This window comes from Callithrix jacchus, chromosome 6 (assembly GCF_049354715.1).
Source record: "Callithrix jacchus isolate 240 chromosome 6, calJac240_pri, whole genome shotgun sequence".
Classification (NCBI taxonomy): domain Eukaryota; kingdom Metazoa; phylum Chordata; class Mammalia; order Primates; family Cebidae; genus Callithrix; species Callithrix jacchus.
In genome coordinates, this window is record NC_133507.1 from 128984185 (window position 1) to 129009532 (window position 25348).

At 41.0% G+C, this 25348-nt stretch overlaps 1 protein-coding gene across 8 annotated transcripts in view; it reads left to right on the forward strand.

Annotated features, from left to right (window-relative positions):
- Window positions 1-2710: 2710 nt before the first annotated feature.
- CREB1 (cAMP responsive element binding protein 1) overlaps window positions 2711-25348 on the forward strand; it is an 82964-nt gene continuing 60326 nt past the window's right edge. For 5 of the 8 annotated variants that reach the window (XR_004744822.3, XR_013519078.1, XR_013519076.1 and 2 more), the window contains exon 1: window positions 2711-2922. The gene's annotated coding sequence lies outside the window, so the exon portion shown is untranslated. The remainder of the gene's footprint in view (window positions 2923-25348) is intronic. The other 3 variants (XR_013519077.1, XM_035305471.3, XM_035305473.3) reach the window with 1 other exon arrangement.

A 25348-nucleotide genomic window follows, 5' to 3' on the forward strand; every position in this document is an offset into this window, starting at 1 on the left:
GTTGCTAGGGATGGGAAAGGAGAGGAAAGGCTGGTAGTGAACAAGACAGATGTGGTCCCTACCTGCACAATTACATGGGCACTAAACAAATAATGAGAAGTATGATGAATTGGAAAGGAAAGTGATAAATTACAGTTAGGTAGGACAAATGGGTGAGAGAAAAGAATTCTATGGGAAGGAAGGGCATGTGTAATTGCCCTGAAGTGAGAGCCTATGGTAGGGAATAAAAAAAGGAGAGCCTGGAAAAAATCAAAATACTATGGCAGGAGTGCAGGCAACTAGGGGGACAGATGGAGAGAAAGACAAGTCTAGATAATGGAGCTTAGACAATGTGTGGTAAGCAAGGGGAGGCCACCAAGGCATTTAAGCAGGTCAATGATTTGATCAGATTTATATTGAAAATATTACTCTGGCAGCAGTATGGCAAATGTATTGGAATGAGGCAAGAGCAGTTTTGGAGGACCTGAATGGGTTATCATAGGACTTCAAGCAAGAGGTGACAGTGGTTTAGACCAGAATGGGAATGAAAAAACAGTCGTGGAAATAGAGGTCACAAATCCAACTTTCCAGGGAGCAGACAGATGTAGGTGATTCTGTTGTGTGTTCGAGGTGTGCTAGGTGTCTGGCATGAACTGAGGAGATGTTAAGATACCCTTAACTGAACCAGGGATTATGGGAGGAGCGTTTTGAAGAGATTATGATATACCGGTTGAGTCTGAAATGCCTTAAGTCATCCAAATGAAAAGTATACCGAAGGCAATCTGTTGGAAATACAAATGGAGGGTTCCAGAGCAAGATCCAAGCTTGAGTTATGGATTGAAGAGTCTTTGACAGAGGGTAGTTGATGCTACTGGAAGAGCATAAGACCACCTAGGAAAGTGTACATGGGAGACTTAGAAAGAGGGCCAGGGTTTAGCTCAGCATGATTCCAATGTATAAGAGGATAGATACAGGAGGAACTGGTTGTTAAAGAGCAAACACAGGTAGGGAGGAAATCTGTGACACAGACCAGAGGGAAAAGTATATTTGGAGAAGAGTGTGGTCAATTGTGTCAAATACTGGGATGAGGGCTTGTAAAATGAGAACTGAAAACGATCCGCTTCATTTACAGACATGAAGCTTGTCTCTTGACAATTCAGAGCCATTCAGGTGAGTGGTGGGGACACTGAAGTGAGCTGGGGAGTGGGATGTGAGAGACTGTCCATGGGGTAAGAGACACCTGGAGTTATTGGAGAGCGATTTAGGGAGAAATCTTTTTAAAGAATTGAGAGACTTAAGCATGTGTAAATGAAAGAGCCGGTAGAGAAGGAAAGATTGAGAGCAACAGAAGGAAAGGAGGCTCGTTAAGGGCAAAGTCCAGAAGAAAACAGTAGGGGACCTAGAGTACCAAGAATAACTCTTTCATTACAAAAGAAGTGAGTCAGGGGCGGAGTCCGGATTTGAACCCTCTCTGCTTCCTAAAGACACATCTCTTTTAGAAAAAGAATGATTAAGACTGGAGGCAGGGAGGGGTGGCTCACGCCTGTAATCCCAGCACTTTGGGAGGCTGAGTCGGGCGGATCACCAGAGGTCAGAAGTTCCAGACCAGCCTGGCCAACATGGTGAAACCCTGTCTCCAGTAAAAATACAAAAATTAGCTGGGCGTGGTGGCGGGTGCCTGTAATCCCAGCTAATTGGGAGACTGAGGCAGGAGAATCGCTTGAACCCGGGAGGCGGAGGTTGTAGTGAGCCGAGATAATAACACTACACTCCAGCCTGGGTAACAAGATTGAGACTCTGTCTCAAAAAAAAAAAAAAAAAAAAAAAGGACTTCAAAGCCCAGAGACAGAGAGAGGGCTGCAGAGTTTACTACCAAGGAGAATGGGGACCTAGTGGTGTGGCCTGGGCAACCTCTAAGAGAGCAGTTCAGTAGTTTCCAGCCACGGAAGTTCCCCTGCTGGGTTCACAGTGCTGAGGGTGCGAATCCCTTGCTGTAGAAAACAGGCTGAGGAAAGAACGCGACACAGGATGTTGTCTGGAGAAAGGCGGGGAGGTGGAATAGGGCATATTTCCAGTGGTCCAGGCAGGCCCGGGCAGAACCCGAGAGGTGCCACGGTATCCGAGCCAACGTCCCCCGGGAAACCATGCCCCGCCGGAGGCCTCCGGGTTTCTCCGCTGAGTCTCCGAAAGGAAAACTCGTCCCCACTGGGTCCCACGACGTCCCCGAACCCCAAGCCCCAGGCCCTGGGACGCTGGCAGAGGCGCAGCAGCCCTTCCTCCCCAGCCTGCACGGCTCCCGCGGTCCGTCCGCGTTCCAGCCGGAGCGGCGCTGCGCCCGCTTGCCGGCGGCGTCGGAAAGTTCCCGGGGCTGGAGGCGCTGAAGGGCAGAGCCCGCGGCTCACCGCCGCAGAGGCAGGCCTGCGCGGGGGTTTCCACTAAGTCGCTGACACCCCTCGGGAATTCCCCACTGGGCCACACACAAACCCCGTTTCCTCCTTCAAATTTCCGCCGCCGGCTTTATCGATTCGAACGCAGCGTAGCGGTTTAGACCACCCCTCCCAGCGCGGGGCTCAACCCGTCTTCGCCTTCCTCTACCGGCGCAACCTCTTCGCCTCGCCCGAAGAAGCCCGAAGGCCTTCGGCAAGTTCCGTCCCCAGCGCGGGGGTGGGGCCGCTCGAGCTCCTCCGGGCCGAGCTCGGCTGTTTCCGTGCGCGGCCGCTGCGCACTCGGCACTGGGCGGCGCTGGCTGGCTCCCTGGCTGCGGCTCCTCAGTCGGCGGCGGCTGCTGCTGCCTGTGGCCCGGGCGGCTGGGAGAAGCGGAGTGTTGGTGAGTGACGCGGCGGAGGTGTAGTTTGACGCGGTGTGTTACGTGGGGGAGAGAATAAAACTCCAGCGAGATCCGGGCCGTGAACGAAAGCAGTGACGGAGGAGCTTGTACCACCGGTAAGAGGAGCAGGAGGAGGAGGCAGGAGCCAGAGAGAGCCGGGGGGACGGAGGGGGGACGGGGAGGCGCCGGACACCCGCGCTTGGGGCCTTCCCCTCGCAGGAGGGGCCGCGGTAAAGATGGAGCCTCCGCCCGAGCCCCACAACATCGCCGCCGCTCGCAGCGAACAAAGAATAATGGCGGCGGACTGGAGCCAGCGGCGGCCGGGGCGGCAGCGACTCTGCCTGCAGCCAGCGGCGGCGCTCATGGCGGGGGGCGGCGGGCGGCGGGCGGCGGGCGGGGTGGGAGCCGGCGGCCGGGGGTGTGTGCGGGCGGCCGGCCGCGGCGAGCTGGCGCCCGCGTTCCCGCCGCCGCCGCCGGGCCGGGCGCGAAGCCGGGAGCCGGGATCCGGGAGCCGCCCCGGGGGAGGCCGCCTGCTCGGCCCTGAGTTGCCCCCAGCGCAGCTCGCTCATCCGGCCCCCGCCGCCCGCCTCGCCCCCGACCCGACCCGGCCCGGCCTCCGGGGCAGCCGCCGCCTGGGTGCCAGTGGGGGTGGAGGAGGAAGAAGGCGACAGTTGAGGGCAGAGGAGGTGAAGGTGCCTGCTGCCTTCCCGGTGGCCTCGCTGTCTGCCATGCCCGCTTCGCAAGGGGAAGAGCTGCAACGTCTGACCTACTCTTCTCTCCACTCTTTGTGCAATAAAGTTCGAAACCCAAGGTTTCCTCTCGTGCTGTATTTTATTCATGCCCTTTCCCTCCCGCTCCCACACCGTTGAGGAAATGCTGCTTTCTGCCCTGTGTTGCTTAGTTGAGAGATGAGGGCTTGTGCCTGGGGGGAATTTTTGACTCCCTCACCCCCTTGCCTTTTTTTTTTTTTTTTTAATTAATCCTGTAGTCATAGAAATGCATGCTTTTTGGGAGAAAGGGTGCTAAAAAAAAACATTTGTAGTAACTTTAAAGAACTGTTGGAATCTTATAAAAGGGAAGCTGGTGTTTGAAAACAGTTTCGGTTTTAACCCTTTTCAATAAGGTAATTATCACTTTGAAACACTTCGTTGAAACGAGTATCAGCGGACGTACTCTTGTTTTACATCATTTCGCGGGGTGCAGCCTTGTCAACCGCGTTTTGGGTCATCTGACTCTCCCTACACCCTCAGTCCCACCCCCCTACCATATTTCCCACAAATTTCTGTGTGAACTTTAATGAGAGACGGAATACTAATTCTAAAAATAGACTTTTAAGTATCCATTATTTGTCTCTCATGCAGTAGGTAACCCCGGTCTTGAGACTGAGAATTTAAGCCACAAGCTGTATTTTTTCTTTGCCTGTTGGGAAAAAAGGACAGCAGAAAAGTCATTTAAAAATTAAAAGACAATTTTTAAAGGACATGTCGTATGACCTATTTAAGTTTGTAATGCCATCCCAAGTTATAATTCTAACCTCGGCTTACGACTGCCTTCTAAAGGTTTAGTGGAAGATACTTTTGATTGCTGCCTCTTGAAATCTTTTATATTTATGGCTCATTTCCTGATTTAAAAGTCAAGCCCCAAGCAGTTATTTTAGGTGGTGCAAAAGATGAACAAGTTTGTTTTAAAAGTATTTGTCTGTCACTGTATGGTTGCATTGTGATTGATACACACAAGGCTTCTGGTTAGGAACAAATATTAATTAGCAGTAGAAACAGTGTCTTATTTTTCTCTATGTAAGTCACTTTTCCAAAACCTGCTTTGCTGTATTGCTTCTCTTTAAAAAAGACCACATTATCAATTTGTCATTGCCAAGAAAATAAGATACAGTAAAGAGAGGTTCTCTATAAATATTGGGAAAATGATTTTACTTCCAATCGCTGAGAAAATTATTACAGTATTGATAATGGTAGGTTACTGTTTTTCCTTAATGATGTTCTGCAAGCCACCATCAGTTGAGTAGAATTTTTTTTCTTGTTAAGCTTATACGCGGTGGCTCATGCCTGTCTGTAATCCCAGCACTTTGGGAGGCCAAGGCGGGCGGATCACCTAAGGTCAGGAGTTCGAGACCAACCTGACCATGGAGAAACCCCGTCTCTACCAAAAATACAAAATTAGCCGGGCGTGGTGGCGCATGCCTGTAATCCTAGCTACTCGTGAGACTGGGGCAGGACAATCGCTTGAACCCGGGAGGCAGAGGTGAGGGTGAGCCAAAATCACACCATTGCACTCCAGCCTGGGCAACAAGAGCGAAACTCCGTCTCAAAAATAGTAATATACGCCGGGCGCAGCGACTTATGCCTGTAATCCCAGCATTTTGGGGGGCCTGGGTGGGCGGATGACTTGAGGTCAGGCGTTGGAGACCAGCCTGACCAACATGGTGAATCTAGTCTCTACTAAAAAAAAAAAAAATTAGCCGGGTGTGGTGGCTCGCGCCTATAATTCCAGCTACTCGGGAAGCTGAGGCAGGAGAATTGCTTGAACCCAGGAGGCAGAGGTTGTAGTGAGCCAAGATCGTTCCACTGCACTTCAGCCTGGGTGACCGAGTGAGACTCCATCTCAAAAAAAGAAAAAAAAACCACAAAAAATTGTTTACTGATATGTTCTTTCTTTAGTCTTGCCCAAGAGATATTTTCATTTATTTATTTATTTATTTATTTATTTATTTGAGATGGAGTTTTACTCTTGTTGCCCAGGATGGAGTGCAGTGGCGCTGTCACGACTCACTGCAAGCTCTGCCTCCCGGGTTTAAGCGGGCCTCTGCCTCCGGAGTAGCTGGGATTATAGACTCCCATCTCAAAATTAAAATATATATATATATGTGTGTGTGTGTGTATATATACACATATATATATGTGTGTGTGTATATATACGTATATATACACGTATATATACGTATATATGTATATGACTCTTCCTTTGTGAGATTTTTAAAAAATTGTTTACTGATGGCTGGGCACGGCGGCTCGTCGTAATCCCAGTACTTTGGGAAGCCGAGGCAGGCGGATCACGAGGTCAATAGATGGAGACCATCCTGGCCAACATGGTGAAACCCCGTCTCTACTAAAAATACAAAATTTAGCGGGTCTCGTCGCACATGCCTATAATCCTAGCTATTCTGGAGGCTGAGGCAGGAGAATCTCTTGAACCCCGGGAGGCAGAGGGTTGCAGTGAGCCGGGATTGCGCCACTGCACTCCAGCCTCGGCAACAAGAGCGAGACTCCGTCTTAAAACACAACAAAAAATTGTTTACTCATGTGTTCTTTCTCTAATCTTGCCCAAAAGTTAGTTTATTTGAGACGGAGTTTCGCTCTTGTTGCCCAGGATGCAGTGCAGTGGCGCTGTCGCAACTCACTGTAAACTCTGCCTCCCGGGTTTAAGCGAATCTCAGGCTTCAACCTACCGAGTAACTGGGATTACACAGCCTCCGTCTCAAAATTATATATATACATATATGTGTATATACATATACACACACACACATACATATACCTCTTCATTTGTGAGGTTTTCTTTTGTTTACTGATGGCCAGGCGCTGCGGCTCATCCCTGTAATCCCAGTACTCTGGAAACCCAAGGCGGACCGATCACAAGGTTAATAGATGGAGACCATCCTGGCCAACATGGTAAAACCCCATCTCTACTAAAAATACAAAAATTAGTGGGTCTGGTGGTGCATACCTATAATCCCAGCTACTCGGGAGGTGGAGGTTGCAGTGAGCCGAGATCGTCCCACTGCACTCCAGTCTGGTGACAGAGCGAGACTCCGTCTCAAAAAAAAACAAAAAACAAAAATCGTTTGCTGATACGTTCTTTTTTAGTCATGCCCAAGAGATATTTTAAAATATTTGAGATAGAGTTTGGCTCTTGTTGCCCAGGATGGAGTGCAGTGGAGTGGTGGCAACTCACTGCAAGCTCCGCTTACAAGGTTTAGAGGAATCTCCGGTCTCAGCCTCCCAAGTAGCTGGAATTACAGACTCCGTCTCAAAATTTACATACATACATACATACATATATGTATGTATGTATGTATATATGACTTTTCGTTTGTTAGATTTTTTAAAAATTGTTTACTGATGGCCGGACATGGTGGCTCCCGCCTGCGATTCCAGTACTTTGGGAAACCGAGGTGGGACGGTCTTGAGTTCAATCGATTGAGACCATCCTGACCAACATGGTGAAACCCCATCTCTATTAAAAATACAAAAATTATCAGATCTGGTGGCCCGTGCCTATAATTCCAGCTACTCAGGAGGCCAAGGCAGGAGAATTGCTTGAACCCGGGAGGCAGTGGTTGCGTTGAGCCAAGATCGCGTCACTGTACTCCAGCCTGGCAACAGAGTAAGACTCCGTCTCAAAAAAATTTTAAAAAATTTGCTGATAGGTTCTTTCATTAGTCTTCCCCAAGAGTTATTTATTTATTTATTTATGAAGGATGGAGTGTCCTTGTTGCCCAGGATGGAGTGCAGTGGCGCAGTCGTGGCTCACTGCAAGCTCCGCCTCCCAGGTTCAAATGAATCTCGGCCTCAGCCTCCGGAATCGCTGGAATTACAGGCACAGGCCACCATGCCAGGCTAATTTTTGTATTTTAGTGGAGACGGGATTTCACCGTATTGGCCGGGTTGGTCTTGAAGTCCTGATCTCAGGTGATCTGCCCACCTACACCTTCCAAAGTGCTTGGATTACAGGTGTGAGCCGCCATGCCTGATCTACTTTATTATTTATACATTTATAATTTGTGATTCTTAGGAATTCCAGGTGAGACTTCAAACTTTTATATTCATTAATATTTGAACATTCATCTGGAACATGTTACTAAGTTGTACTTCCGTACTGTCCCAGCCATCAGTAAAAATTACAGCTGGATCTGCTTGAATTTTTTTTTTTTTTCATGAACACCTGTATTTAGAAAGCTAATAAATTATTTGACAGAACTGGCCTGAAGAATGTTAAAAGAACACCTCTTTGGGAATTTAAAACTTGTTACCTGTTTTGAATGAATTTTTTATTCCATTAGGAGCCTGAAAAAACTTAGAAAATTGATTTATAAAAATGGCACCTTTCTTTTTATACTTTCTGAAACTCATATTCTTGATTAGGTCTCATTAGAATTTTTGGTTTCTTCATAGAAAAGTAGCTTTATTTGTCTCTCATTCTTAAGACATTTGGTTTTGTTTGGGTACAGTATGGTTATGGTAAAACCGAGTATGTGTTCTCCTTCACCTATTTTTAAATTTTTCCTCCTCATTATAACAGTAGAGAAAATTATTTTTAACCTAATGCTTATGGTATATTACTGACATTTATAATTTTATTTATTCCATAAATAGCTTATCAAATATGAGTTGCATAAACTTTTTTACAGCCAGTTTGTGACATAGTTTTGCAAATACCTTGATAAATGGTGTAACTTTCATGGCTTCTTTATTGAATAGAGCTCAAATCTAAATTTAGGAACATAGCAAGATGTAAGGATGGAAAATGCAGGATTTTTTTTTTCTTACCCACCTGTGAACTCATCTTTACTACAGTATCACTTGAGACAACAGTTTATGGTAATTAAAATATTTATTTAGCACTCACTGTGACAGAGAATGTAGTTGAAATAGCATGAGGTTTGGAATCACAGGCCTGGGTCTGAATCCAAGCATTGCCACTACTATCATGTGCCTACCCTAAAGGAATTTTGTGTCCCAAAGGAAGTTTCTTAATCTTTCTCAACCTCAGTTTCCTCATATGTAATAATATGTTATAATAATACTTACTTCATAAGATTGTGAGAGATACAGAAAGTACCTTAGGGCTATAACTAATGATAGCTAGTCCCTTAAGCTTTATTTTAACTTCCTGCCTGTGGGCTCTTGGGCAAGTTATTTTAACTTCTCAATACCTCACTTGCTTTGCTGATCAATGTAGAATAACTACTTTAGAATTGTGGGGTTAACTATAAAGTAATAACATATTAAATTCCAGACATTGTACAAGTGCTCAAGGGTTGGCCAGGTTTTTTTGTTTTAATTTTTTTCCTGAAGTGGAATCTTGCTCTGTTGCCCAGGCTGGTGTGCAGTGACATGATCGCAGCTCACTGCAACCTCTGCTTTCTGGGTTCAAGTGATTCTCCTGCCTCAACCTCCCTAAGTAGCTGGAACTACAGGCACACACCACCACGCCTGGCTAATTTTTGTATTTTTAGTAGAGATAGGGTTTCACCATGTTGGTCAGGCTGGTCCTGAATGCCTGGGATTATAGGTGTCAGCCACCACACCTAGCTGGTCTGTTATTTAAAAAAAATTTTTTTTTTTTTATAAAGGTGGGGTTTCACCATGATGGCCAGGCTGGTCATGAACTCCTGACCTCAGGTGATCCACCCACCTCGGCCTCGCAAAGTGTTAGGATTACGGGCGTGAGCCACTGAGCCCGGCCATTTTAAAAATTATTTATTACTACTTTATGTAATACAGTGGGTCAGAAGCTACAACAAATCCAGAGATGAATTACACTGTCTTATCTCTACCCTCAAGGAACTGTTGGGGACATAGTGACTAAGGCAAAGTATTTGTCATAAGAAAGCAGTCAAAGGAAAAAGTGATTACCTTTGGTGAAGTAAAGAGTATATTTTTTATATTTCCAGTTTGGTTTTTTGAGTAAGTCATTCAGGTGGTATGTAATTCAAAACATAAAATATAATGCAGCAAAATGCCCTACATTCTCTTGCCCGATTACCTAAGTGTTAGCAATTTTTTATTTGTCCTTTCAGAGGTATTTAATTAATGCAACCACAATCAATTATTCATGTACTGTCTCCCCCTTTTTGTACAAATGGTAGCATACTACATGTACACTCTTCTCCTATATCATGCTTTTACCTCACCACTTAATATGGCTTGGCAATTCTGTATCAACACATAAAGAGCCTCTTCATTTTTTAACATACAATTTGAGGCATTTTATTATATAAGGAGACTTTATTAAGTAGTTTGTGAGCTGATTCTATTTTTAGGTTATATGACCTTTTAAACTCAGGTAAACTGCCATTTTGCCTTTATTTCTTTAAATGAAAAACTTTATTTGAATGAAAACTAATAGTTCGTGACAGGAAATTGTTATTTGAAGTGCCTCATTTCCTGTTTAGCTCCAGTTTCTAAAAGTTTTAGTAAAATGATCAAGATATATATGAGGAGGCAAGCAAGCCAGGTTAAGAATTAGCTCACAAGGTGAATTTAACTCTTCTGTTGAGGTTCTTACAGTTCTGAACAGACTACTTCTTTCAATTACTATTTTGGCCAAAAAAAGGTTTTTGTAACTTGCTTTCTTAATGAGAAAGAATATTTCATATAGTCCAGTGTTTTTTGAGTTTTTTCAACAGACAACTCATGGGATATTATTACCCAGTAAGGCTGATTACTAGATTTTTTCCTTGAATTCATTTTTTTTTTTTTTACATACTTGTCAGCTTACCTTGATGATTTTCTAATATTTCTTAATGTAATTATGAGTGAGTTTTATATTTTGTACCTTAATTTAAAAATAGTGAGATTCACCCGTGTGATTGCTGAGATGATAAACTTTACTGCATAGATGATTTTTCCCCCCTGTGGAAATCTTTGGTCAACCAGTTGGACCAAGTAATATGTATTTCAGCTAAAGCACAAATTAAGTTTCTCTACCATTTTCTTTCTCTCTAGCTTTTCAAAACAGCATTGAGCTATAGTACCTTTTTTTTTTTTTTTTTTTTTTTTTCCCTAAGGCAAGATTTGGCTCTGTTACCCAGGCCAGGCTAGAGTGCGGTGGTGCAAACTCTGCTCGCTGCAACCTCTCTTTCCTGGTTCAAGCCATCCTCCCACCTCAGTTTCCTGAGTGGCTGGGACGACAGGCACATGGCACCAGGCACAGCTGACTTTCTTGTATTTTTTTGTAGAGACAGGGTTTTGCCATGTTGCCCAGGCTGGTCTTGAACTCATGAGCTCAAGCAATCTGCCTGCCTTGGCCTCCCAAAGTGCTAGGATTATAAGCATGAGCCACCACGCCCAAATGCTATAGCACATTTTAAATATACATCCTATTTGTATTTATCCTTAAATCGTATACACTATAGGTTTTTTAAGTTGATTACACTTGGAAAATGGTAATAATATAGCAGCAGGGACACAAATCTCTTTCCAAAAAACATCACTAAGTAAAGCTGTCAGGGGCTGGATGCGGTGGCTCATGCCTGTAATCCCAGTATTTTGGGAGGCTGAGGCAGGTGGATCACCTGAGGTCAGGAGTTCAAGATCAACCTGGCTAACATGGTGAAACCCCGTCTCTACTAAAGATAGAAAAATTAGCCGGGCATGGTGACAGCTGCCTGTAATCCCAGCTACTTAGGAGGCTGAGGCAGGAGAATCGCTTGAACCCGGGAAGCAGAGGTTGCATTGAGCTGAGATCCCACCGTTGCACTACAGGCTAGGCGACAAGAGCAGAACTCTGTCTCAGAAAAAAAAAAAGCTGTCATGGTATATCATTTGTGTATGCCCAGGTTGATGTTTATGTATTGATCACATGTGCCAAAGTTTTTAATGTAAGAATATTGTTTTACTATTGTTTTGAGGTTTTACTATTATTTGATTTAAAATATTACTGTGTGCTATTTGGCCAGGCGTGGTGGCTCATGTCTGTAATCCCGGTACTTTGGGAGGTCAAGGCAGGCAGATCACTTGCCATCAGGAGTTCAAGACCAGCCTGGCCAATATGGTGAAACCCCATCTCTACAAAAAATACAAAGATTATTTGGGCATAGTTGTACATGCCTGTAGTCCCGGCTGCTAGGGAGGCTGAGGCAGGAGAATTGCTTGAGCCATGGAAGCAGAGGTTGTTGCAGTGAGCCAGTATCACGCCACTGCACTCCACCCTGGGTGACAGAGCGAGATGCTGTTTTATAAATACATAAAATAATGCTATGTGCAGTTTGTACCCGCTAAATGATTAAAATATTTACAAAGTGCTTCTCTCTGTCTCTGTCTCTGTCTCTGTCTTCTTTTAAGCTCTGCCAGACAAGGCACTATGAAGATAGGTTTTACAGGTTGAGAATCCTTTATCTGAAATGCTTGGGACCAGTAGTATTTCTGATTTCGGGTTTATTCAGATTTTAGAAAATTTGCATATACATACGTGATGAGCTATCTCGGGGATATGACCCAAGTCTAAACATGAAATTTATTTGTTTCACATATGCATTATACACATAGCTTGAAGGTAATTTTATATAAAATTTGTAATAATTTTGTGCATGAAACAGTTTTGACTATGATCTGTTACATGAGGTCAGGTGTAGAATTTTTCATTTGTGACATCATGTCAGTGTTCAAAATGTTTCAGATTTTGGGTACTTGTATTAGGGATGCTCACCTTATATTATATTTTGCCCAGATTTTTGCTTATTTTCTTCTAGGCTACCAGAAAAAAAAAGGTAGCTTAGAAAAACACCATATTCTGGCGTTTATTCCAACAGATAAGAAGGTAGTGACATTTCTCCAGTGATGAATAATTACCTGTAATTTAATACATATATTATACATCTCCAGTGATGAAAAATTGCTATATATTAAAAAGTTCTCGAAGCTAGGTACACAAATCTCAACTTCTAAAAAAGAAACCGTAGTTCTTCTTGATAAACTTATACATGCCTAAGTTGCCTTTTCTTAGGGTTAAAATAAGGTGATAAAAGAGTTTACCACGAGACTAGCTGTGTGAACAAAGATGAAAAACACCCTTTCCGTTTTCTTCTTCTTGGGTGATTCTAAGATCTCTAAAAGTAATCTTAAAAAAGGCAAGGTTTTGAGAGGATGAGGTCTGAGGAATTGATGGTAAGTTTTTTCTGAAAGAAGAGAAGTGACATTTAGTTAGATAAGATAAGGTTAAATGGGAAGTATTAATAAAATAGTTCAGAAGCAGAGTGGATCCAAAAGTTGACTTACAACAATGATGAAAAAATGTATCTTTTCCCCAAAGATTAGTAAATCTTGTCTGAATCGAAGATGTTTCTTTCATCAGTTGTAAGTGAATTTCTATGTATTAAGGATCTGGTTATCTGTTCGTAAGTTTTTGGTTGTAATTGTATGACAGTATAGATGTAACTAAAAATGTTTGTAATTTACCCAAGACTAACCATTATTTTTGAGGGCTTTTATCCCTGTTGGTATATGTAGTTGGCAGTAGGGGACACAAGTATCTTGTTTATCATCACTGAAATGAAAATTACTGCTTATTCTGAATTGTTTGTACTTTTTTTTTTTTTTTTTTTGAGAGGACTCGCTCTGTCTCTCAGCCTGGAATGCAGTGATGTGATCTCCACCTCCTGGGTTCCAACAATTCTGCCACCTCAGCCTCCCACGCAGCTGTGATTACAAACACATGCCACCACACCAGGCTTTTTTGTTTGTTTGTTTGTTTTTAGTAGAGACAGGGTTTCACCATGTTGACCAGGCTGGTCTCAAACTCCTGACCTCAAGTGATCGGCCTGCCTCAGCCTCCCAAAGTGCTGGGATTACAGGCATGAGCCACTGCATCTGGCCCTATTTGTATTCTTAAAGGGGAATCATTTTCTTCTGAGTATCAGTAGTAGCTCTATTGTTTGCTGTGATCAATAGTAACTAACACCTTGACTTTATGTATTGCCATTTATTAGTCACTTATTCAGTGAAGATTTATTGACCACTGACTTACTATAGTTGGTGAAATAATCACAAGAAAATGTATTCAGTTAGACATTTATAAAAATAATACCAAGGTATTAAGTGAAAATTGTTTTAGTTGCTATAAACAATAAAGCCTGACTATATGGTTCCTACCCTCAAGAAACTTATGGTATAGTGGGATGACATAGTATAAGAAAGAATGATTTAAACGTGCCAGAGTATGTGACAGATTTTTCACTGTCTTGAGGTGCTTTAGAGTTCAGAAGAGAAGGGGTTTAGTTAGGAAAAGTTTTGTGGGAAAAGTAGAATTTAAATTAACTACTGAAGAACTTAGATAAGTAGAGATAAAATGGAGTGTATTCTAGGCAGTGGAATGGACAACAAAAATGAAGACATGGAGGTATAATTAACTTGATATACTCAAAAATTGGTGAAGAAACTATTAGATTATAGATCCACACTATGAGGAATGCTAAGTATGAGGGAGGGAGCTTTGAGTTTCACATAAGAGGAGGTAAGATATAAACAGAGGAATGAAATGATGAATTGGGCTGAAATGTAGATTTTCTGACTCCCAGTCCTTCTTAGTAGATAAAGATATATGGTCATGCATTATATAAGGACGTTTTGGTGAATGACAGGTTGCATATACAACAGTGGTCACATTCTAGTGTAAACAAACCTATTAAGAACCTCAGATAGGTCCTTCAGGAGGTATTCCAGAAGAATGCACTGTTTCCATAGGAGGTGACAGCTCCATGCATATGATTGATTGCCCCTTGAAGACCTTCCAGTGGGACAGGATGTGGAGGTGGAAGGCTGTGATATTGATGATCTTGATCCTTTGTAGGCCTAGGCTAATGTGTGTGTGAACATCTTCTTAACAAAAAATTTTATAAAGTGGCCAGGCATGGTGGCTCATGCCTATAATCGCAGCACTTTGGGAGGCTGAGGCAAGTGAATTGTTTGATCCCAGGAGTTTCAACCAACCTGGGCAACATGGCAAAATCCCATCTCTACAAAGAATACAAAAATAATTAGCTGGGTGTGGTGGGACATGCCTGTAATCCCAGCTGCTCCGGAGGCTGAGGCTGGAGAATTGCTTGAACATGGGAAGCGGAGGTTGCAGTGAGCTGACACTGTGCCACTGCACTCCAGCCTAGGTGACAGTGAGACCCTGTCTCAGTAAAATAAAGTTTAACAAAAAAGTTAAATAGGAAAAAACCCTTAGATTCTTTTATTGCTTTACATTATTAATAAACTTGCTTTCAGTAAAAAAAATCCTGTATAGAAAAAAGATTTTTGTACAGCAGTACAGTGTATTTCTGTTTTAAGCTATACCTTATTACAAGAGAGTCAAATAATTAAAATGCATATGAAGTTACAGTAAGCTAAGGTTAATGTATTACTGATGAAAGAAAATTTTGTTTATATAAATTTAGTGTAGCCTGGCCAGGCGCGGTGGCTCACACCTATAATCCCAGCACTTTGGGAGGCTGAGGCAAGCAGATCACCTGAGGTCAGGAGTTTGAGACCAGCCTGGCCAACATGGCAAAAGAAACCCTGTCTACACTAAAAGTAAAAAATTAGCCGGGCATGGTGGCAGGCACCTGTAATCCCTTACTCTGGAGGTTGAGGCAGGTGAACCCAGTAGGCGGAGGTTGCAGTAAGCTAAGATCATGCTGCTGTCACTCCAGCCTGGGCAACAAGAGCAAGACTCCATCTCAAAAAAAAAAAAAATACTTAGTGTAGCCTAAGTATATGGTGTTTATGAAGTCTACTATAGTGTATTAATGTCCTAGGGCTTCACATTCTCTCACTGATTTGCCCCGACCAACTGCTAGTACTGCAAGCTCCATTTTTTATAAGCATCTTCAACAGATGTACCATTGTTTATCTTTTATATTTTATATCTTTTATTTTTACCTTTTCTGTTTGGATATGTTTTGATAATACATACCATTGTGTTATAGTTCTCATAGTGTTCATTACAGTAACAGGCTATATGGGTTTGTAGCCTATACTATGTAGCCTTGGTACATTGTAGGCTATACCATCTAAGTTTTGTTTTCACAGTGAAATTAATTTCTCAAAACATATTACCATCAAGTGACACATGACTGTATATGTATTACAGTTAAAAACTGGATATCATAGATTCTTTTTTAAGCAGCTTTATTGAAATACAAACTGTACAATACACCCATTTGGTGTTTACAATTCAGTGGTTTTCAGTATATTCATCAAGTTATGCATCTATCACCACAGTCAGTTTTAAGACATTTCATTCCCCCAAAAAGAAACCTTCACATCTTTTACCCATCACCTCTTAATCTTCCCATACCTGCAGCCCTGGGGAACCACTAATCTCCTTTCTGTCTGTATAGGTTTGACTATTCTGGACATTGTGTATAAGTGGAATCATATAGCTCAGTGTCCATTGTGGTGAGCTGCTTTTATTTAGCATAATATTTTCAAGGTTCATTCATGTAGTAGTATGTATCAGTATTCATTTTTAATTGCCAAGTAATAAATAGTCCATTTTATGGATATACAACATTTTATTTGTAAGTTGATGGACATTTGGACTTTCTGACAATTATGAGTAATGCTGCCATGAACGTTCGTTTATGTTGACTTGATTTGATTTCTCTGAGTATTTACTTAGGAATGGAATTTTATGGTAACCATGTTTAACCATTGAAGGAACTGCCAGACTGTTTTCCAATCTACTGCACCACCAGCAGTGTATGAGGGTTTGAATTTTCCCTCATTCTCACTAACACTTGTTGTTATGGTTTTTGTTGTTGTTGTTTTTATTATATGCTACCGAGTGCAAAGAGGTAGCTCATTTTGGTTTTGATATGTATTTCCCTCATGACTAATGATACCAAGCTTCTATTTATGTGCTGATTTGGCCATTTGTATATCTTCTTTGGGAAATTTTCTGTTTAGATCCTTGGCATATTTTAAAACTGTGTTGGCTTTTTGTTGTAATAGTTGTTTATTTTAGATACAAGTCTCTTGTCAGATACATGATTCACAAAAATTTTCTCCTGTCGGTTGTCTTTTCACTTTCTTGATGGTGTCTCTTGAAGCACAAAAGTTGTTAATTTTGATGATTTCCAGTTCATCTAATTTTTCTTTTGTTGTTTGTGTTTTGGTGTTATAGTTTGTACATCACAAATTTTTGTTTAATTATTATAAACATTAAAAAAAAAAACCCTGTGAAGGCCCAGGTAAACAAGATTCCATTATTTAATGAAAAATAACTAAAGCTACTAATGTATATTTGGAGTTACAATCCACCTACCTCAGGTTTTCCCTTTATTCTGTGTCCATATCCCTTAGTTTGTAGTGACAGATGAAAGAAGCAAAGATAAAAATCAAGAAATAATTTTGAGTGAAACATTTTAATTTGAAGGACAGTTGTCCATTGGTATCAATGGGGAACTCATTCCAGGACCCCCTCAGGTACCAAATCCATGGATGCGGGAGTCCCTTATATAAAGTAGCATAGTATTTGCATATAACCAACGTACATCCTTCCATATACTTTAAAACATCTCCAGATTACTTATAATACCTTATACACTGCCTGCTCATCACTTCACTCTCTTGGGTTCAACATAGGACTCAGCATGCAGCAAATTCAAGCTTTGTTTTTGGGATTTTGGGGTTTTTTTTCCCCCCCAAATATCTTCGATCCATAGTTGGTTGAATCCACAGATGCTGAATCTTTGGAAACTGTGGCTCAACTGTAACTATGTTTCAATGCTTTGCTATTTATTATGAGAGAATTTATTATAATGACTGTGATTATAGTGTATAACTCATAAAATCTACCATGTTTGGGAGATTCACAGTTACAAACATTTATCCATAAAGAGGGAGCAAGGAGTCATTCCTTCATTTTTTTTTTTAACAAATAATTAAGCTAAGTCTTGGAGAACTTAAGTGATGTACTTACTCTGTAGAGCCTCACAGTAAGCCCTAGTCTTAATCACTCTTGTATTATCTCTTTGTGAAGTTTTCAGGGTTTTTGTTTTATTAATGGTTATTAAAATTTTTGTCTTTAAGCAATATTAGTTAAGGTTTGTAAACAGCTCACTTAGAGCAAATATTCTAGCCAAGATCATGAAAAAAATACGTTGATTTCATTATGTTCTTAATCAGATCTGCATCAAATTACCATAAATAGGCAGTTATACTCCTTTTTTCCACAATTCATTGTATTCCTACTGTTTCCAAATAGAAGTTTATGGTTTAAAATTACTGGTGTTAAGTAGTCATTTATAGTTAAACTGTGGTTATATTAATTTATACCTGTCAAGCTTTTTCATATGTAATATGTATTTTATCTCATTAGTTTTTTGTAAGCTCTTAAGAGAAAGGTTCTTTTTTATTTTCAACTTTTATTTAAGTTCAGGGGTACATGTGCAGGATGGGCAGGCTTGTTACATAGGTAATTGTGTGCCATGGTGGTTTGCTGCACACATCATCCCATCACCCAAATACTAAGCCCAGCATCTACTAGCTATTCTTCCTGATGCTCTTCTTCCTCCCACCCCGACCCTCTGACAGACCCCAGTGTGTGTTGTCCCCTCCGTCATATGTCCATGTGTTCTCATCATATAGCTCCCACTTACAAGTGAGAACATGTGGTATTTGGTTTTCTGTTCTTGTATTAGTTTGCTAAGGATAATACCCTCCAGCTCCATGCATGTCCCTGCAGAGAACATGATCTCATTCCTTTTTATGGCTACGTAGCATATTCAATGGTGTACATGTGCCACATTTATTTTATCCAGTCTGTCATTGATGGGCATTTAGGTTGATTGCATGTCTTTGCTGTTGTGAGTAGTGCTGCAGTGAACACACGTGTGTATGTATTGTTACAATAGAACAATTTCTCTTCCTTTGGGTATATATCCAGTAAGGAGATTGCTGGGTTGAATGGTATTTCTGCCTCTAGGTTTTTGAGATATTACCCCACTGTCTTCCACAATGGTTGAACTAATTTACACTCCCACCAACAATGTAGAAGCATTCTAGAGAAAGGTTCTTTTTTTTCTTTTTTGAGACAGAGTCTCACTCTGTTGCCCAGGCTGGAGTGCAGTGGCATGATCTCTGGTCAGTGAAACCTCCGTCTCCTGGGTTCAAGTGATTCTCCTGCCTCAGCCTCCTGAGTGGCTGGGACTCCAGGCATGCTCAGCTAATTTGTGTTTTTAGTGGAGATGAGGTTTCACTATGTTGGCCAGGCTGGTCACGAACTTCTGACCTCAAGTGATCACCTGCCTTGGCCTCCCAAAGTGCTTGGATTATAGGCATGAGTCACTGTGCCTAGCCTAATTCCAGAGAAAGTTTCTAATGTGTATTATGCTATAGTCCCATAGTATGGGAGTACTACTCTGTAGTAATGTCCAGTTCTGCTGAAAACTCTGTAGTCATTACTATGTAGTAGGCACAGAATATTTGTTTAATGAGTGATTCCCTGTTAAAGGGTCATAAATCTGAAAGGTCAAGGTTAAGAACAATTCCCTTTTAGAGTTTTACAGATTAAAGGAAGTGAAGACATTTTTTTAACTGAGGAAATCAGATTGATTGTCCAAAGCTTAAAAGGAAGGTTTTCTAATTTGCGTTTTTATTACATCTGATACTTCCAGCCTCTGAGACGTGAGAAATAGCATGAGATTGTGGTAATTAAAATGACCATACCAGAAATCACCACCGGAATGGTAAAAAACAGTAGATCTATGTGGAAGGTTGAACTTGATATTGATTCTTTCAAGATTAAAGATGAAGCTGTCTAAATTTGAAGCAAGTCTTTTATCAAAACTGTACATAAAGGAAAACACACTGTATGATACTGTAATGGTGGATACATCTCATTGTGCATTTGTCCATAGAATGTACAACACCAAGAATGAACCCTAAGATTAAAATAGAAACAAAAGCAATAGGCTGGGCACAGTGGCTCACAACTGTAGTCCCAGCACTTTGGGAGGCTGAGGTGGACAGATCACCTGAGGTCAGGAGTTTGAGACCAGCCTGGCCAACATTGTGAAACCCCCGTCTCTATTAAGAATACAAAAATTAGCCAGGTATGGTGGTACATGCCTGTAATCCCAGCTATCCGGGAGGCTGAGGAAGGAGAATTACTTGAATCCAGGAGTCAGAGGTTGCAGTGAGCTGAGATCATGCCACTGCATTCCAGTTTAGGGGACAGAGTGAGACCCTGTCTCAGAAAAAACAAAACAAAACAAAAAAACAACAAGAAAAGCACATCAAAACCTGTACATAAAGTATGTACTGTTGTCCACATGCCATTGATCAGTTTTATGGATTAACCATAAAAACTGGATTAACCAGTTTTTAAATATATTCCAGTATATCCTTGGTACCTTTGAGTTCTTGGGCTTTTTCCTTTGCTATTTGAGTAGTAAGCAAAATATAATCAAAATAATTAGCATATTGCATAATAGTCCACATAGTTCCACTGCCAAATATGCAGAGAACACCTCACTTTTTATAATATTGGAGGCTATCTGGTATAGCCCTGAAGTCTTGAAAATTCCTTACAAATCTCTTAACATCTTTTATTCTCCATCTGTGAAGTCAGCTAACACCAGAATTCCTGTCTCATGACTCCTGCTGTAACACATGCTGTCTCACCTCTGGAAAACTGAATTTTTACTCTTCCATGTCTAATTTGTAAATAATTCACCAAAAAGAACATTTCAAAATTTGGTTTAAAACAACTGTCAAAATAGCAAATGTTACTTCATAAGCTTTTTTTAAAAAAAACATTTGGGACATTCATCTCCCATTTGGATGTAGTGATTTTGACATAATCACTTTGGTTTTCTTAAGTAAATGTAAGTAGGCTGTAAATATGTAACTTCAGGGCATAATAACTTTTGGGTCCTTACAGTTTCATCATTGAGCTAGTTTACAAAGCAGAACTAAAATTTGAAGACAGTTTCATTCTTTAGTCAACATAAAAATTGCTTTATAAAAGTAACTGTAGGAAGAATATAATCCTTTTTTTCCTTAAAAAAAAAAAAAAACCAGTTCCATTAAATAACACTTCATATATAGAGTTTTCTGTGAGATCACTTCTTGAAGATGCTCAAAGTGTAAACAGCTGTGAACATAGTATTAAGTGGGTGTTTGGAATGAAAGGGGAATGGAAAGAGATGAGATATAAATGTTACCTAAAATAATGCATAGTCATGGCTGCTGCTTTGCTAAGCAACACTGTCTCTTGGTGGCCAGATACATGAAGACTTGTTTCAGATTCATGAATATAGTGTTACCTGAAGGAAAACAAGACAAGGCAAGTAAACTTTGCAAATAATTAAAAAAACAAAATAACTGATTTAAGAAAGCACTACAGCTTTAGATTTAGTCACATATTCTGGGATGGTTGTCATAAACCATGCGATGTGTTTCTATAAATCAGATGACTTTTTTTTTTTGAGATGGAATCTCACTCACTGTCACCCAGGCAGGAATGCAGTGGTGCAATCTCGGCTCCCTATAACCTCCACCTCCTGGGTTCAGGCATTCTCCTGCTTCAGCCTTGTAAGAAGCTGGAATTACAGGTACACACCACCACACCTAGCCAATTTTGTATTTTTAATAGACATGGTTTCACCATGTTGGTCAGGCAGGTTGCAAACTCCTGGCCTCAAGTAATCTGCCCGCTTCAGCCTCCCAAAGTGCTAGGATTATCACAGGCTTGAGCCACTGTGCTTGGCTGGCATTTTTCTAACACACTTCTGTTAAATACTTCCTTCAAGAATTGTCATAGGGTATGCTACATTTTTTAAAAACAAGTTTACCTACCAAGGATGGCATTCAGATATACTGGTAATTACAAAACAGCATTAATAAAATACAAAATATTGAACTTAAACGGTTTCTCTGAGTTAAATATAATACAATCAGATAATTTATTTTCTTAAGTAGTATTAAAAAGATTCCAGGGCAGACTTGGTGGCTCACACCTGTAATCCCAGCATTTTGGGAGGCTAAGGTGGGCAGATACTGGAGGTTAGGAGTTTGAGACCAGCGTGGCCAACATGGTGAAACCCCGTCTCTACTAAAAATACAAAAATTAGCCGGGCCTGGTGGTGCACGTCATAATCCCAGCAACTTGGGAGGCTGAGGCAGGAGAATGACTTGAACCCGGGAGGCTGAGGTTGCAGTGAGCTGAGATTGCCCCATTGCACAGCATCCTGGGCAACAAGAGTGAAACACCATCTTCCCCACCCCTCAAAAAAACCAGATTCCCTTTTGCTATATATAGCCCTCTTTTTGGTGGCTGTGAAGGTGGTCAGGTTATTTTGGTGTTTACTATTAATACAGAGTTTATAAGAGTAAACAAATTTTCAAGCTTTATTTTTGTCTTATAATTTAAATCTTTTTTTGTTTGTTTTTTAAGGGAGGAAGGCAGGAAGGGAAGGAAGGAAATCAGGCAGTGAGAGAGACATTGCCAACCTGGATCTAGAGGTCTACAAGTTGATTTTTTTTTTTTTTTTGAGAGAAGGAAAGAAAAGGAATGAAGGAGAGGAGGAAAGAGGAAGAAAAAGAGGGAGACAGAACGGAAATGTTGTTTTATTCTAAAAAAAAAAAATGGGTATTAATAATGGCCAATCAATATTTCATTTAAACCTATGAGTAGGTGTGATGTGGTATTGACAAGAATGTATATTTTGTGTATTTAAAGTGGGGAGCTCTATAAATATTTATTAGGTTTACTTGTTCCGGATCTGAGTTCAAGTCCTGGATATCCTTACTAATTTTCTGTCTCATTGAGTCTAAGTCTCTATGTATCTGGGTGTTAACGATCGTTAGCTCGTATTGTTGCATTGATCCTTTTACCACTATATCTTTGTTGCTTTAAAATCTATTTTATCAGATACGAGAATTGCAACTCCTGCTTTTTATTTATTTGTTTATTTTTGCTCTCCATTTGGTTGGTAAATCTTTCTCCATCCCTTTGTTTTGAGTCTTTGTGTATCCTTGCATGTGAAATGGGTCTGGATGTAGCATACAGTTGGGTTTTGGCTGTATCTTTTGATTGGGGGATTTAGTCGATTTAAATTTAGGGTTACTGCCATTTGATGTTAACTGGCTGTTTTATTTATTCGTTGATGTAAATTCTTCTTTATGTTGGTGCTCTTTACTTTTTGGTATATTTTTAGAAAGGCTAATACTGGTCGTTTCTTTCTATGTATAATGCTGCTTTCAGAAGCTCTTGTAAAGCAGGCCTGGTGGTAATAAAATCTCTGAGTACTTGCTTGTTCATAAAAGATTTTATTTTTCCTTCAGTTGTGAAGCTTAGTTTGGCTGGATATGAAATTCTGGGCTTAAGGTTCTGTTCTTTAAGGATGTTGAATATTGGCCCCCACTCTCTTCTGGCTTGTAGAGTTTCTGCTGAGAGATCTGCTGTAAGACTGATAGGCTTGCCTTTGTGGGTAACCTGACCTTTCTCTCTGGCTGCCCTTAGTATTTTCTCCTTCATTTCAACCCTGGTGAATCTAACGATTATGTGCCTTGGGGTTGCTCTTCTTGAGGAATATCTTTGTGGTGTTCTCTGTATTACCTGGGGTTGAATATTGTCCTGCTTTGCTAGTTAAGGAAAATTTTCCTGAATAATATCCTGAAGAATATTTTCCAGCTTGGATTCATTCTCTCCGTCGCATTCAGGTACACCTATCAAACGTAAATTTGGTCTTTTCACATAGTCCCACATTTCTTGGAGACTTTGCTCATTCCTTTTTATCCTTTTTTCTCTAATCTTGTCTTCTCGTTTTATTTCATTAAGTTGGACTTCTACCTCTGATATCCTTTCTTCTGCTTGAACAATTCGAGTGTTTAAACCTGTGCATACTTCTCGGAGTTCCCGTATTGTATTCTTCAGTTCCATTAATTCACTTATATTCCTCTCTAAGTTGTCTATTCTCATTAGGATTTCGTCAAACCTTTTTTCAAAGTTCTTAGTTTCTTTACATTGGGCTACAACATGTTCTTTTAACTCACAGAAGTTTCTTATTATCCATCTTCTGAAGCCTGATTCTGTTAATGGAATGCACTTGTTCTCCATGAAGCCTTGTTCCCTTGTTGATGAGGAACTGTGATCCTCTTTAGAGGGAGAGGCATTCTGATTTTGAGTATTCTCGGCCTTTTTACGCTGGTTTCTTCCCATCATTGTAAATTTATCCACCTGTCGTCTTTGTAATTACCAACTTTCAAATTAGGTCTCTGAGTGGACGTCCAAGTTGTTAATTCCCAGGGCCGAAATATGAGCAAAGCACTGCGCCGGCCAAAACAGCGGCGCTAAGACTGATGGTGCTTTTGTGCCCGGGAATCTTCAGTCTGCCTTCCTTCTTGAGTCCGTAATAGGCGACTCTGCCTTCCCGGAGCTCCAAACGTCGGTCAGAAGGGGAAACTGTCCCGTTTACTCTGCACCAAGAGCTGCCGCGCCGAGGTGCCAGCGAAACCGCTGCGCCGGCCACAAGAGTCGCACTGGCGACCCGTGAGGCTCCTCCACTGGGAATCTTCTGCTCCGTGAGCAACAAAAATTTGAAAGTGTGGCGTCCTCTCATTCTCTGCGCTTTCACTGGGAGCTGCAATCCCAAGATGTTAGCGATCAGCTATCTTGGATCGTTCTAATTTAAATCTTAATCAAATTCAGATCTCAGAGTTAACTTCATGTACAACTTTTCTTACTTTTTAATACCTAGATTGGAGGCTGAAATAAGGAATCGTCTGCTGTTTAAAGCAGAAAGGCCTTAGTAGGAGCGTGGAGAAAATTCAGCTTGATAAAAGATACCAATTTTATTTTCATTTATCACATTGCCTGCTCTAACTTGTTCCCTTAAAATATTTATAACCTTTGTTACAGTGTGATCAGTCTAATCTAGTCTAAAGTTTATTCAGTTGAGGTCGGTATGTGTTGAGGGGTGTATGTTCATATATACATATTTGTATATGCATACAACATTTGAATATGCTTTTTTTCCTGTATGGTTTCAGTGAAGGTGTGCTGTATGTAACATCAATAGACTGTTACTAGCGTCAGAAACCTGGACCTTTGCTAAAGTTCCAGTATTGATTACATACATCTCGGCTCTGACAGGTTGGACATGTGGTAAAGATAAATGACAAGTATTTTAAAGTTAACAACCCTCCCGCGACCTCCCAAAAAAAATAGTGCTGGGAAAAAAGTAGAGGAAAACAGTAGACAGTACAACATAGTTATTGATTCTTGGAAAGCTAAAGTCTATTGTGTAGCACCTGAACATTGTAACACTTTAGAAAATTAAAACATTTCAAGGGTATAAGAATGTATTAGCCAGGCTTTGGCCAGGCATGGTGGCTTACACCTGTAATACCAGCACTTTGGGAAGCCAAGGCGGACAGATCACAAGGTCAGGAAATGGACACCATCCTGGCTAACACTTATGTATCACATGTAGGTACTTCTAGGAGTATTCTAGGAATATTTTTAGTAACAAATCTAACTGTGACAACAAAATAGTCAGTTTAAAAATAATGTGCCCAAATATGTGTTTTGCTATGGTTACCCTGGAAACTTTGGAGTTCTGCCATGTGATTTCTCTAAATCCCTGGAATTTTTGATTGGTGAAAGTTCAGGAGGAGTGGCCCACTTGCTAGTGTGCAAGGGACTGTGTTTTTCTTATTTCTAGTTGAGGTCATTCTAGTTTTTTTTTAATCATAGCATATGTTTCATTAGTTATGAATATTATTTCTTCTCTAGAGTCAAAATTGTCCT